We start from the raw sequence: 15,830 nt of genomic DNA, 5'->3' as shown, positions 1-15,830 counted from the left end.
AATTTTCTGGTTTTCAATACACACAGCATATTTGTCAGCAATTACGTCGCGGGCTCTTTCTGCACTGGTATTCTCGGTACAGAGTAGCAATGGCAAATTAATTATTACAATGATCTGGACTGTGCACTCTCTTCCCTATAATGCACACTGAAGCCCTTCCAGCTCATGGGTAATTCTACCGACCAAGAAGCAGAGATGAAGGAATTACAGTCTCCATGTTTTAAAATTCTTTGTGGCTTCTAAAATATTTTCCTAAAGATAAAAATATTTTAGCTTTAATTCCTAGATAAATTTGCTACACATAATTATTGCCCTTGAACAGTGCTTTTCAAAATTTCCTATAGTATACTTTCAATGATAGAGGAAAGGTACTACCCATCCTTGGAAGGCTGGGGTCACAGCATACAATGAGGGAAGGTTTTGTTAATCCTAAATTTTAACTTAAAGATATACTAGTTTTGTGCTCTAACAAAAAGATACATTTTATGTATCATCATAACTGTCAGTGAGGAAATCATGTTGCAAAAGCTTATGTGAAGCGGCACCTGGGTGGCTCAGTGGGTTGGAGCCTCTGCCTTCGGCTCGGGTCGTGGTCCCGGGGTCCTGGGATCAAGCCCCGCATTGGGCTCTGCTCGGCAGGGAGCCTGCTTCCCCTTCTCTCTCTGTCTGCCTCTCTGCCTACTTGTGATCTCTGTCTGTCAAATAAATATATTTTTTTAAAAAATGCTTGTGTGAAGTTTATGTTGCGAATCTGAGGGTACCTTGGCACATTCTCTCATTCCTGGGCTCTGTGCATTCTGGATTTGAAAACAAGAAGAAAGATGCCTCACAAGGATCCGTGACTTCATTTGCCTCTGATCCCATTCAAGTGTCTTTCTTTTTACTTTTATCCCCCTGAGAAGTTAGCTTTTTTCTGAATTTTGTGGATATTGAAGACTTTCTTATAAATCCTTCTTGATGACTATAGTTTTATGCTCCAATGACCTTTTAAATTTCAGAATTCCAAAGGAACTCTTTTAAGTATGTAAATAGATATTTACCATGGTTTTAGGTATGTAGGCTTGTAGTTTAATGATTTGGATTTGAAAAGTGGCTTTTTTTTTTTTTTTTTGACAAATGAATTTGACCTTCTTAACTGTTCTATTCCTTTGTTTTCTCACCTATAAAATAAAGGTGAATGTAATACCTATCTTTTAGGTACTATATACACTAGAAGTGAAATGCTTAGAATGGTACCTGGAAATAGCACAAATTACCAATATTATTAGCTGTCTTTCTTAGATAAGAAATTTGAGTCCGGAAGGAAAGAAGCAATAAAGCTTCTACTAATTTCCAAATTATAACCATACATATTTAGAATCCTCCCATTAAGAAATAGTGACTATTTAAAAAAAAGGAAATAGTGACTATTTTTCTCCAGATGGCCATGAATTCTGCAAAACGTTGGCATATTTTTCTCTGTAGCCATTATCAGCAAAAAGCCAAGACAATAGGCTATTGTGGTCATCTTGATAATGAACTCCCAGAGGGAACACAACATATATAATGCACATATTTATCCACTCGTGTTCCTTCATTTATTCCAGGCACACCACTGAGTACCTGCAAGTGCATGGTTCACATAATTGGAACGTGGCCAAAAGTTCACACTTATGTCCGTTTTACTACAAGCAACGTGGTAATCTCTAATTTGCTTTAGGGTTTTGGTTTCTGCATTTGGGTACGTTTATAAAAGCTAATGGTTCAAATCGCAACACTATCCTGAATGGCTTGTGCCCTGCTTTGCCAGGTTACCTGGACCTTTTCTACTGCTGGGAAATTTTTCTCCAGGACTCTGTTGCATCTGTTGCATCATGTTAAACAGCTTCTCTAAACTTGCTTTTTTTTTTTTTTTCCAAACCCCTCAATTCCATGACTACACCCCTTCTTGCCAGTGGCCTACAGAAATGTTAAGAAATTTAAGGTTATTTACACAAAACTGGGCTTCTGTGAATTCATTTCTCCCCTTTCGTCTTTCTCTCAGAGAAGCATATATCCCTCTTTGTAATGGCTAATCCTTTCCCCGAAGTTCTTGATTCTGTTCAAGTTCTGCGCTTTATCAAGTCCTGTTGTTTCCTCCTTTTAACCTCGCTCCTTTCGTGGCAGAATCAAAGCAGCATCTTTCCCACACTGGCCACTAACCCCCGTTGGTATCAGTGTGTCAGCAGGAGTTCCTGCTCTCAACATAATCATGTCTTTTCCACCAAAAGATTTAACATCTGTAAGTAAAAGAAATCAGAATTATTTTCAAAACTGAGTCAGCTCAGAATTTCACTGCACATTACAAGTAAATAATTTAGCCTACTTACTCATAATCAGATTTAGTTGCACGAAGCTTTAGTACATTACGAATAAAAGAGAATGTTTGGGTTGCAAAATAATCTCAAAAAATCACACAGTATTTTAAGAAAAGTAGACAATGAAAATCAGGACTAGCTTGTTAAGAAGTTTTTATGTCAATGTATTTACTATGTAACTTTTCTGGGATTTGCACGTGCTGGACATTTATGTGAAGAGACCACCTCTCTCCTTGAATATTTACCTTCAAAAGATGCTCTCCGCTCCTCAACAGTCTGGACAATGAATCATCATGGAGGAAGTACAGCAAATGTGCTTGTATCATAAGCTTATGTTATAATCTTCCAATACTTTAGGCAGGAAAAGAACAGGTATTAGATTTTTCCCAACACTTTAGGCCACAAAAAAGAGTTGGTGCAGAGGTGCCGAAGTTACCTGCTTTTAAATATTTATGTAATGAAATCTCAAGGGAGTACTAGATGATTCATTAAGATTTATTTGTTTCACTGAAGTGATGATTAGATTTCTGAGACTCTGAACAGCAACTACAGATCCATATTTCTCTTCTTCTATTTCATTACTCACTGATAATCTTATTTTCTGCTGCTTTGGAATTCATCTCATAAAATGCTATATGTCCTCGTGTTGTGTTGTGTTCCTGTTACCTGATCCTTCACGACATAGAAAAGTAAAGGCTCATAGGAAAAAGTAATCTGCCCTTTCTTTAGGACCATTTGGTGAACAAATGATCATGTTTTAATAAAACTATATCCAGAAAAATTTGCTCTTAAATGACAAAATCCTTTATAATACAGAAGCATAGAAAATAAGTCCTGCTTTCTAAAATGTTTATTTACAATAAAGAAATTTGAAATTCAGCTAAAAGCAAGTTTTATATTTAAAAAAAAACTTTTGGGGGGCACCTGGGTGGGTCAGTCTGTTGAGTGTCCATCTCCTGGTTTTGGCTCAGGTCATGATCTTAGGGTCCTGAGGTCCAGCTCTGGGCTCAGCAGGGAGTCTGCTTGAGATCCTCTCTCTCCCTTTCACTTTGCCCCTTCCCTGCTCTCTAAGATAAAAATGTATTTGACAGAGAGAGAGAGAGCATGCAAGGGAGGGAACACAGCAGGCAGGGAGCCCCATGAAGAGCTCAGTCCCAGGACCCTGGGACCATGACCTGAGCTGACACATAACCAACTGAGCCATCCAGATGCCCCTAAAATAAATACATAAATCTTTAAAAAAAATTTTTTTTTGTTTATGTTTATATAAAAAATCTCAGGGGTGCCTGGGTGGCTCGGTGGGTTAGAGCCTCTGCCTTCAGCTCAGGTCATGATCCCAGGGTCCTGGGATCGAGCCCCGCATTGTGCTCTCTGCTCAGCAGGGAGCCTGCTTCCTCCTCTCTCTCTGCCGACCTCTCAGCCTACTTGTAATCTCTGCCTATCAAAATAAATAAATAAATAAATAAAATCTTAAAAAAAAAAATCTCACAACTTTTTTTCCTTTTTTCCCATACCCAGGTATGAAGAAGTCACTGAAGCTGACCTGGCCCCAGGTCTAGGGAGTGCGGAGCCCCCTAACTGCCCACAGACCTCTCCGACTGATAATTGGGGCACCGGAAACAGTAGCCTGCATCTATAGTGCCTTCTAGAACATATTCCTGCACTCCTTAATCTACTGTAGTTTGGCTTCTGACCAAAAACGTTTACAGAAGCTTTTCTCTAAGACTGAGAATTGCTTCCATGTTGCCAAATCCAATGAGCACTGTTTGGTTATAATTTTATTTGACTCTCAGCATCAATGACACCCTTCTCTGCTTCTGTCCTTTGAAACTCTCTCACAGCTTTTGAGGTTTTCCTCCGGGTTTTCATCTTTTATTGCCATTCTTGCTGCCCCTGTGGTTTCTCCTTGGTCACTCCCTTGGCTCCCTTCTTTGATATGGTGCTCAGAATGTCTGGACCCTGGAATAAACGTTCTTAGATATGACTTGGGATTCCAGCTGGGAATAAAGGAATGAACAAGTAAACAAATGAATACATCATCCATTCACTGTTTTGAGTTCAGAGTACCAAGGAAGAACCTCTGTATCTACAAAATGACTCTCCCCCCAACCTACTGAATAATGCCTGAAATACACTTTGTGGGAAACAAAGCTTTGCAAGATGATTTCACACAAAGAAAGAGCCTGGGGTCAGAAGGTTTGGGCACAGCTCTGGCATATACTAGTGTGTGACCCTAGTCGGTTCACTTAGCCTCCTTGAGTTTGTTTTGTTATTATTGTTAGTAATAATAACAATAAGTCTAATGATCGAGTTATGATAATCAATTGTGATATCATAATATATAAAGAACACTTTTAAATTGTAATGCCCAACACTTGTTTAAGGGTATAATTGTTCCTGGGCATATAACACAGCAAGCACTACTCCTTCTAAAATACAAATAAAGTTTTTGTCTGTCAAGGCCCTGGACCTTCAAGAAGGTACACGACATAGTCAGTCAGTTGCCATCCAATGCAGGTAAACTGCAGGTACTATAAAACTATTCTGGGTCATTATCTGGGTCTCCCTTGTCTGTTCCTGATTTGATTTCATTCTTTCTCCAACACAGAGCCCTAGGGCCTGTGTTACTCTGCCTTGCCATGTTCTCAGTTTCATCCAACACTCTGAATCCCAGAACTGCCTTCATGAGAATTCTCTGCCTTGTCCTTGGTTTCTCAGATGAAAAATATTTCTGACTATTTTTTTCATGCCCATGCACATCAACTCTGATGGGGGAGAACAGAAGAATAAGGAGGAGGCATTCAAACAGCTGGAATGGAAGGGAAGCCCCAAAGATATGGCATGTGCAAGAAGCATAGAATTTACTGTGCGCAGAGGAAGTAGAGTCATGAATGATGGTGTTGCTGAAATAGGAACAAGGTCAGAGTTCTGGGTTAGGTTCGTGTCTACATTTTTTAAAGATTTTGTTTATTTATTTGACAGAGAGAGAGAGAGATCAGAAGTAGGCAGAGAGGCAGGCAGAGAGAGAGGAGGAAGCAGGCTCTCTGGTCAGCAGGGATTGATGCGGGGCTCAATCCCAGGACCCCCAGACCATGACCTGAGCTGAAGGCAGAGGCTTAACCCACTGAGCACCCAGGTGCCCCAAAGCTCCCTGTTCTTACCCAGATTTAGCCACTTACTGAGTAAATCTTCCTCAGATTGTTACAAACTTTTGGTTAGTTTTCAAAGTTCTGAAAGTTGATTTTTGACAACTTTTACTAACGTTCTCACTGTTTTTATGGAGAAACGGATTTTTCAGAGGTCCTTACTTTGCCATTTTGGAAGTCAAGGAAAAGGAAGTCCTTTTATTTGCCTATTTAAAAGTTTTTTTGCTTTCTTATTTTTGAGTGGCAAACGGTCTTCCCATGTTCTGACATGAGAACATGTCCTATGCATACATTGCCTACATTTTACTCCAGTCTGGGTTTTGCTTTCTACTTCACTAACAGTATTCTTCAAAGGAAAAAAAAAAAAATGACCTCTAAGATATATGCAGCATTACTATAAATTAGAGGAAATTTCTGCTTCTTTCATATCATTACATTTATTAAATAGATTCTTTCCCTGCTTAATCATGTTTCTTTCACCGTGGTGGGTGTCGTATTTGATGTGGCAAATGTCCTTTGTCTCTTTGATCACATCACAGCATCCTCTGACTTCTGAGATAGCTGCCATTACTTTTTGGAGATTACAATACTGACCATGTGTTCACATTTTCAGAACTTTATAATAAAATTCTGAGATCAATGGTTATAATTCATGATATATAACTATGATCTTACTGTCTTAATTGTGTTTTTAGAACCTACTAGTATAAAAATACTTTGGGTTCTACCTGACATCAACCCAGCCCCAATTTAGATGATTACTTTATAAGCACCCTCCACTCCACAAAACGTGTCAATGTCAAAAATGAAAAAAGCATATATGGAAGTGGGTAGTACTTTTATTTCTCTCTACCTTCTATTCTCGCTCCCCAGCCCAAAGAAAAAAAGAAGAAAACAAACAAACAAAACAAACATTCCACTCTTTCTGAATTTCTGTCAGGTTGACATGAATGATACAGGACTAAAATGCCTGTTTGTGGGGGGCGCCTGGGTGGCTCAGTGGGTTAAGCCGCTGCCTTCGGTTCGGGTTGTGATCTCGGGGTCCTGGGATCGAGTCCCACATCGGGCTCTCTGCTCGGCGGGGGGCCTGCTTCCCTTCCTCTCTCTCTGTGATCTCTTCCCTTCCTCTCTCCTACTGTGATCTCTCTCTGTCAAATAAATAAATAAAATCTTTAAAAAATAAAAAATAAAAATAAAAAAATAAAAAATAAAATGCCTGTTTGTGAACCATGGTTGGCCACGCTCCCCAAGTTCCTTACCATCCATCATAGTTAACAGCAGTGCATACTGCAGTGACTCTGGTCTCCGTCCCAGGCTGTGCAAAATATGTCTAATTTCAAAAACATACCTCTGATTCTGACAAAGCATAAAATTATAATTTTCTAAAAGTAAACCAATAGTATGTGAAAGAATTTCAATTGGCCATAATATATGAAGAAAAAGGTTGTTAGGTGTAATATGCTTGAGATAAAGTGACTTGGCAAATAAAAAATTTATGTAGTATAAACTTACAAACCAAATAAGAAACCAGCGAGTTAAATAATTTTTGTAGGCTATTAAAATATAACTAAGTAGGTAAAAGGGAACGAATAGATAAAGCCAAGAAAATATCAGATGGAATAAGGAGTAGTGAAAGCAGAGCACTGAAGACTTCTTTCTTTTTGAATCTGGAGGTAGAAAAGCATTGAAGCGAAAATATGATCATAAATCATAAAGAGAAACTTGATGATTGACATGAGAGGTTTAAACCCAAGACCCCGATGAGTTCCTCAGGCAAGAAATGGAACTGTCTGTAGTCAAAGCCGAAGGGGTAAAGATTGTTGCAGGACGGCCATTTTCCTTGATGTACTCTTCTCTCTGGTCAAAGAGACAACTGGAAGGGAAAAACATTCTCTACATCTAAAAGAAAAGCATTCTTATAATAGTCTGCCTTCATTCTTCTACCCTAGAAAGGTCTTTCCGTTGCCAAACACTGTAGTTCTCTCTGTTGCAACCTTACCCTGACATCGGGATTACATGATAAAAATATTCCTGTAGGTGATTCTTTGAAGTCAAACCAAAACCAAGAGAAACTAAAACAAGGGTTGTACATTTCCATGGGTATGTGTTTATTTTGTTTTTATTTTCAGGTCCTTTATTATCTACACCAGTTCTGTTTTAATAACCAAATGGCACTTACTTATAATGCAACATAGAATCTCACTGAGGTAAAAGTTGTTTTTAACTGTATCATTCTGGGGAACAGAATGAAAGCCCTGCTTCCTCATGTTGATTCCTGAAGCTGAAAGAACGGGGTAAAAAAGATTCACTTATGAGTTTGCAACTCCATGTTTCTTCCATAACTCTTACAACTCTTACTTGGAGGTGATTTAAATTTTTTAAACTGTTAAAAAACACAATTCAACTGAGTAATTTTTAAAGATTTTATTGCTTTTATTCAATGATTCATGAATTGGGTAACATCCCATCTAGCAGACATAAAGGCGCTTTAAGGAACTGCACAGAATGGAAGACTTTTATAGGCAAAGGGAGCAGGAACAAAGAAGTTATATTAAGCAAAAACTGGTTGTTGCAGGGTTATTTTCTTTGGGGGCAGCAGGGGTACACTGGGGTTCCTGTGTGACCGGCCTAAGATTCCATTCCTGGGAGAGGAGAAACTCTGTCTTGGTGTGGTGATGTGGAGTTTAGAATAAGCAACTTGATTTAGGGTCTGTTGTCTTGTTTTTAACAAATGTATAAAATTATATACACAGCTGCAATTTCTTTTGTAATCCATAAGTTCGCTGGAGCCCTCTTGTCTCTTGCAATGTCAGGTATCTTCAGATCTCTTTAGGACTTCAAAGCCCTTTCAGCATTTTCCACAAACCCTAGGAGCTGGCCCTCTCTTACGTGCCAGGCTTCTTGATTCATATATAATGTTCTATTTTGTGAATATCAGTCCAGACATAGGTCACATTTTTCCATAAGAAATCAACATGCACTAGGCCTTTTGTGAGACTGATATTTCTTACTGAAGATTTAGGTGTGACAGGAATGGGTCACCTTTGAGTGCATGACTTTCATTGTCTCATTAAGTCTCTGTCCCCTTTGGCCTTTCCCTGTCTGCTCCTCTGCCACTCAGATTAGCCATTTCTCCCTTGGTGGTTACAGATTTTTCCCTCTACTTAGATTAATTTCATTATTCTTCAAATGACCTAAACAAAGAACTGCCAGAATCCTGAGGCTGACAGTCAATGAGACTGGTTTTCAAATTTACTTATTCTTCTATTTTCTTTTTCTTTTCTTTTATTTTATTTTATTTTATTTTATTTTATTTTATTTATTTGACAGAGATCACAAGTAGGCAGAGAGGCAGGCAGAGAGAGAGGGGGAAGCAGGCTCCCTGCTGAGCAGAGAGCCTGATGTGGAGCTTGATCCCAGGACCCTGGGATCATGACCTGAGCCGAAGGCAGAGGCTTTAACCCACTGAGCCACCCAGGTGCCCCTACTTATTCTTCTATTTTCAAGAAGAAAATGAAGAAGCATATTCAACGGAATTCTGAAAATAGAATTGTACTTTCTCCTTCCATAAGAAGAAGATGCAATAGACACCAGACATAAAGTCCAAGTTTATATGTCTTACACTGCTGGTTTATATGTCTTACCACTGCTCTAACACCAGGTATAATTCTATCCAAATGTCCACTCTTTTACATGGAGCTGAACATTGATAGTGCAAACAGAGTAAGGATGTCTTGTGTCTTAGTTGATAGCCTAGAATCATCTTAGTTCTTGAACCAGGAATGCTTGTTCTTTCTGGTTGTCTCAAATCCTCTGTGTTTGTAATATATGTCATGACTCATACGAGAGAATTCTCTTGCAACAAATGAACCTATATATATTCAACAAATGAACAAATGAAACCTATATATTCAGTTATAGAAAAGTCTTCATTTTATAATCGAGCAATTCAAGATAAGTGTCTGACCACTTAAAAAAGGTGGGAAAATCCAGTGTAGGTAACTCCTGTTGTCATGGTCAAGAATGTACCTGAGGGTTATCATGCTAAATTCAGAAATGCTCACTCAGACTTTTCCAGATTTTTTGATAACTTTACCTGTACTGCACAGTCATAGGTTATTTTGTCTTTGAAATCGCCCTTCAATCTAGGTTGTGAAGACTATATTGTTTAGGGTATCTACTCCATTTCACAGATCAAATCATTTTTTTGTAACCATGTGATTTTTTAAAATCAAATTATTGTTTAATCTGTCTTCCTCTGTATGTGATTAAATTCTCAGCTTCTTCTAGTAGAATAGATTCTAGACACTGAAGTATATAACTCAATTGTATGATTCAAAACTGACCTCTGGGTTTTGTATGTCTCCAGTACAATTATTTAAACTACTTGACATTAAAATATGAAGCCATTTTGTCATTTTGGGGCAATTTCCTGAATAATTTCCAATTTCCAAACCATTTGTACACAGGAAACCGCTGATTAACAAAGGTTGCACCCAAAGTAGTCAGAGGCCTTTCACCGAACCACAAACATTTCTTATTATCTTCGGTTAAGACTACTGTGACCCTGGAACAACTCTTTATGTTTGAAACCAAGCTGTGGAAAGACCCTGATGGGTACGATCACTTACCTGCCCAAGCAACTAGGAGTCAGGAAGCCTATCAAAATCCCTGTTGCAGATCTCTGGAGAGACATGTGTTTGAAGCATGACCCATTTATTTATAACAAAGCATCTAATAACATTTAAGAAGAATATACTTTGGGGGCGCCTGGGTGGCTCAGTGGGTTAAAGCCGCTGCCTTCCGCCCAGGTCATGATCCCAGGGTCCTGGGATCGAGCCCCACATCGGGCTCTCTCCTTGGCGGGGAGCCTGCTTCCTCCTCTCTCTCTCTCTCTCTCTCTCTCTGCCTGCCTCTCTGCCTACTTGTGACCTCTCTGTCTCTCTCTGTCAAATAAACAAATAAAATCTTAAAAAAAAGAAGAATATACTTTGAAGTTAATAAGTAAATGATAATAATTTTAAATACTAGTTATGGAATGAATAAGTTATGAGGATGAAAGGTATAGCATAGGGGCTATAGGTAATGGTATTGTAATAGCGTGGTCTGGTGACAGATGGTAGCTACGCTTGTGATGGGCATAGCATCAATATGTTGTACCCCTGAAATTAATGTAACAGTGCGTGTCAACTATACCACAAAATTTTTTAAATTAATACTGAATCTTTAAAAATTATCTACAAAAGCTTTTGACTCAAAACAGGTGAAAATGTAAAATTTCAAGTTCTGAAGACAACAAGTTAAGAGATACATTGTCTCTTAAAATGGAGGACTATCCAACCTCAGTAATATGGATTCCAGATAAAATATTAATTTATTATTGACCACTTTAGGGAGGCCGATCCAGTCCCATCTCTCAACTCTGAATTTCTAATCTGTCTTTACAGTATGAGCAATAACATCACTGCATAAGTTGTGTTGAATTTCTCATTTAACTTATTTGTATTCTCCTCTTTTGGAGCTCATTTAAATTCTCAAATGTCTACATCCTGGGTACGTTAATTAGCATGTTATTTCCTAGGGAGTGACTTTTACTCAATAGCTTTTCCTACATGTCCTCTTTCAAAGTCATTTAAGTTTTTTCAAATCTCTTGCTCTTTATTTGGTGTCTATTGAAAATAAAATCATCTTGCAAAAATGGGGACATCAGATTAAATTTATTTAATGCATTTCTAAATTCCTCTCCATAGTCACTCTGTCAATCTTTTAGCACAGTTTAGGGAGTGGCCCCTGAGCCCAGTACTCCCTATTTTTCATAGCATCTTTAAGTATTCAGCTTGCTGGCATTCCCTTCTGAATTTTGCCTTATCTAACAAATATCTGGAGGCTGGAACAGCGCTGCTAAGCTGTATTGGAGCCCTAAGCAAAAGGAAAAAAAATATGTGTCCCTATCTGTATTTATCAAAAATATCCTCTCATATTTGAACTAAAGGGAAAAGTCAATTATAGCTCCAGAATTTAATGAAATTTGACCATATAAATTCCTGTGTTGTCCAATCTGTTTTTACACCATTGTTAACCCTCAGACTTCCTGGACCTGGGTTGAGAGTCTTCCCATTGAGCTATAATCTGGTGTGTGAAACAACATGAATTTATTTAAAATTTTGGTATCTTGTTCATTGGATTTTTTTCATTAATTCTTAGTTTTTAAAACACTGAATTAAATATTATTTATCTTGATTACTGAGGTTTTTGGCACCCTCTTAAATGTTGTGCCCAAGTAAATGTGTCACTGACCACACCCTAACCCTGTCCCGAGCTTGAACTTCTCTTCATAATTAACCTCTGAGCATTCAACATGATACATTCCTTTAATATTTCCCTTCAAGGGAAAAAGGAAACATGTACTTTTTCCTCTGACTTTTCACTAGGTTCAGCTTTTTGACTATCAATACCCTTTGGAGAAGTTAGAGCTGGGAAAGGAGAAGAAAGTCCATCTTCATGAGCTCATCATCTGGTACATCAGACAAATTGCTCTTCCGTGGTTTCAACATGTTTCTTCCTTTAAGGTCTCTCCTCTGAGTCCCTTTAACTACTCAGCCTCATTTAATTTGGTCACTGAATGTTAAGGTCCAGGATTCCATCCCAGACCTTCTCCCTCTCCCTTACAATGACTCTCTAGACTTCTTGAACCTTTGCCTCATCTTTGTGGACCTCCATTCTCCTCTCAGTAGCATTATATCACCACCTGCTGCCCTCTCTGGCAGCCATGCCACCTCAAGTTCTCATACTTTGGGACTTTGAGAACAATGAGACTTAAAATTATAAATTTTTACATACATTTAATTCAAATACCAACCTGCTTTCAAAGTGGCCCAGACCATGCACCTCCTTTCTTATTTCCTTAAAAAAAAGTTGGGGGGGTTAGTGTCAAGTTTATTGCTTAGGAATCAGGAGTTGGTTATCTAGTAACAAACTAGAATGGAGAACAATTTCTGAGTGGCTGTGTTTAAATGTCATTTTCCCCCTTGAATCAAATGGGATTGTACCAATCACAGTCTAAAAAAACAGACTTTCCCCTGACTCTGTAAGGAGAAAGATTGAGTACTCATACATCATACTAATCATGTAGACTCTAAACATTATTTATTGTAAATATATTCATTTTCCTTCCATCATTTTAATACACATATTATGTGTTATTTAACATTTTTAATTTTATATAATTGGATAGCATTTTATTTCACAATGCAATTGCTATAATGAATTATCACCCATAATTTTGAGTACATTGTGCAATTAAAAAATATTCACAGGATGACATGTAAATACTTTTCACTAATGTTTTTTCTCCCAATATATTGTCTGCATTATTTACCAGCTGGACAAACCTGGTAAATGGCTGAAATTTCTGTTTTTTAGTATTCCCACTACAATAATGAGGACATGATTCATATCCAGCTCACGAACTGCTGAGGGATCCGGGGAATCAATCAGATCCGGGGAATCTGTGCCAAGTGCCCAGAACACTGCCTGTTGTACAGCAATTGCCCAACCCAGCAGGCATTAACCACCATCATTATCATTATTAATATGTATGGAGTTCTTCCGTGTCAAAGTTCACTTGTCTTTTCTTGTCTACATTGTTTCTCATGTTGAATAAATTGTATCATTTTGAATTCAAAACAGAACTCAATTATTGTATTAATCTTTTTAGTTTGTGAAATGAATTCATAAAAAGAGGTATCACAACTTATAAAGAAATAGGTTTTTTTTTTCCTTACTTTTTTATTGAAGACTAGGATTTTCTGGGGGTAATTCGAGTCCCAAATATGATGAATTTGTATTGTTAGTGAACAGAAATAAAGGGTACAGAGTTTAGGGTGTTATTTTTGTTATAATGCATTTTTTTAGGTGGAAGCAATAGGGTCTACTGATTAAGTGATGCTCAAAATATTCATTTAGAAGGAGAAGGGACAAAAAATTCTAGAGTTTGAGATATGTCTTTTCTGACTAGGAAAAACCACTTCATAGTTCTTGCAATTTGGAGGTTGGGCAAGATGATATTTGCTTTAGGAAGCCTGGACAAGAATGAAACATAATCTTGGAACAATTGTAGTCAACAAAATTTCAATTGCTTAATCATGGAAATTTGGAGCCTGAAGGGATCTTAGCAACTGCTTGGTTTTTTTTTTTTTTTTTTTTTTTTTTTAAATTTTGTTTTTTTTTTTTTTTTTTTTAAAGATTTTATTTATTTATTTGAGAGAGAGACAGTGAGAGAAAGCATGAGCAAGGAGAAGGTCAGAGGGAGAAGCGGACTCCCCGTGGAGCTGGGAGCCCGATGCGGGACTCGATCCCGGGACTCTGGGATCATGACCTGAGCCGAAGGCAGTCGTCCAACCAACTGAGCCACCCAGGCGTCCCGCAACTGCTTGGTTTTACACCTACGTTGTGTTTTAGTGTCAATGAGATCCCACACAAGCACAGAGTTGTTAGGGTCAACCTTGGGCTTAACAACTACGAGCCTCAGCAGGTCTAAACCCTAACTTCCATTATCAACCTCTTTGGAGTTGAAATTTTTAATTTCATCAACAGTAGCATTTTATTTTAATTTCCCATCTAAAGAACTGGATCTTCTGTTATAAATGCAAGTGACTTAGTGGATCACATCATTTTCAGTGACAGAGTGACATTCTATATATTTATCTTATCTTAATATTTCCTTGAATGAAACTTTCATTGTTAAGAGAATGAGTTCTTAAGTCTGAAATGGAAGAATAACTTTCATCCTTTTTCATTCAGAAACATCTGCATTTAAAAGAATTCTTATAAGGATTTCTCTCTATTATTTCCAGAAATCAAGGATACTTTTGTCATCATCATAACAAAGACAGCTGTGATTTACTAAAAGCTTCCTGGATGCCTACATGTATTATCTATTTCCATCCCTACCACAATTCTACAAGTTACATATTTTTTTTTTAAGACTTTATTTATTTGACAGAAAGAGAGAAATCACAAGTAGGCAGAGAGGCAGGCAGAGAGAGAGAGGGGAGGAAGCAGGCTCTCTGCTCCGCATGGGGCTCGATCCCAGGATCCTGGGATCATGACTTGAGCGGAAGGCAGAGGCTTTAACCCACTGAGCCACCCAGGCGCCCCTACAAGTTACATATTGTTATGCTCATGTTACAGATAAGAAAACGAAGCTCTCAGAAATCACATGACATGCTCAAGGACCCAGTCAATAAGCTGGACCCAGATCTTTCTGACTCAAAATTCCTCTACTTTTCACTACTATGCCACAGTGCAAATTTTTTTCCCCAGAAGACTTTTTAAAATATTTATTTGTACTCATACCTATTTTAACTATTTCCTTGTTTGTATGTATTTTAATCTGCTAATGATTTTTAGTAAAAAGATTATAGACTATGCAGGAATTTGTTCTGACATCCAAAAAATCAATAATTCCTTGTTATAATAAATTTTCTCTGTTCTACATTGCGAGTAGATTATTGTTTGTCTTCTTAAATTAAAATGTTATTTTTCAAAATAGATTCAGAGTAAATATATATGGATATAGGTAATAAAAATGTATTTAGCTTAAGGATAGTATTTGTGAAATGAAAAAATCTGGATGATAAGCTTAACATTTTCATGATTATTTACAGGAGTTTGTGAGAACAGGAGTCCCAGGTGAAAGATTTGCTGGAGAGTGTTGTCACAAGCTGAAGAGGTACTACTCTCAAGCTTAAGAGTGAAGCTTTCCTTTCAGAAATGTTCATTCTAGATAAAGGTGGGAAAGAGGCTTACTACTACTTGGTCTCTGGAGCTTGTAGGTTTATGTAAGGGAGAGAATGATGTTTAGTTTGCCTCTAAGGATTATAAGAGAAGTACCTGCTTGAAAAGCTTATAAGAGCATAGCAAGGAGGACCTCCTCCATTGTCTTGAGGAAGAATTTGGAGGCAACCCCATCACCCTATTCCAGTTTTTCAGTGCTGTCACGGGTGTGGAAGAAAATATAAAGGTTCCTATATCTTTATGTGAAGAAATATGAATGTAAGGGAGAAGAAATAATATGTGATCTTCTTCTAAGATATAAATGGACAGAGCAAGATGGAGGCCCAAGATGAGCAGTACTAGCCATTGGTGGTGCCACAGGGAGAAGCGACTGTGTCTCACTGAGAAGGTTCTAAAGGTCACATCAAGAAAGCCATTGGCAGGAAGCCTTGAATTTGTGGCGATCACCAGTGGCAGAAAAGAACAGTTTGCATGAGCATGAGACCAGGTGTCTACGAGTGTCACCAGAGTGCGACCAGATTGGCCTCCCCACCACCAATATGTGGCAAAG

The 15,830-nt window shown here is 37.9% G+C and overlaps 1 long non-coding RNA gene across 1 annotated transcript in view; it reads left to right on the top strand.

The window, feature by feature from the left end:
- Window positions 1–4,088, top strand: part of LOC132017509 (uncharacterized) — a 31,636-nt gene extending 27,548 nt beyond the window's left edge. Inside the window, exon 4 of the long non-coding RNA XR_009404302.1 lies at window positions 3,855–4,088. This is a non-coding gene — a long non-coding RNA (uncharacterized LOC132017509). The remainder of the gene's footprint in view (window positions 1–3,854) is intronic.
- Window positions 4,089–15,830: the final 11,742 nt, after the last annotated feature.

This window comes from Mustela nigripes, chromosome 5 (assembly GCF_022355385.1).
Source record: "Mustela nigripes isolate SB6536 chromosome 5, MUSNIG.SB6536, whole genome shotgun sequence".
Lineage (NCBI taxonomy): Eukaryota > Metazoa > Chordata > Mammalia > Carnivora > Mustelidae > Mustela > Mustela nigripes.
This window is presented reverse-complemented; position numbering and strand designations above follow the sequence as displayed.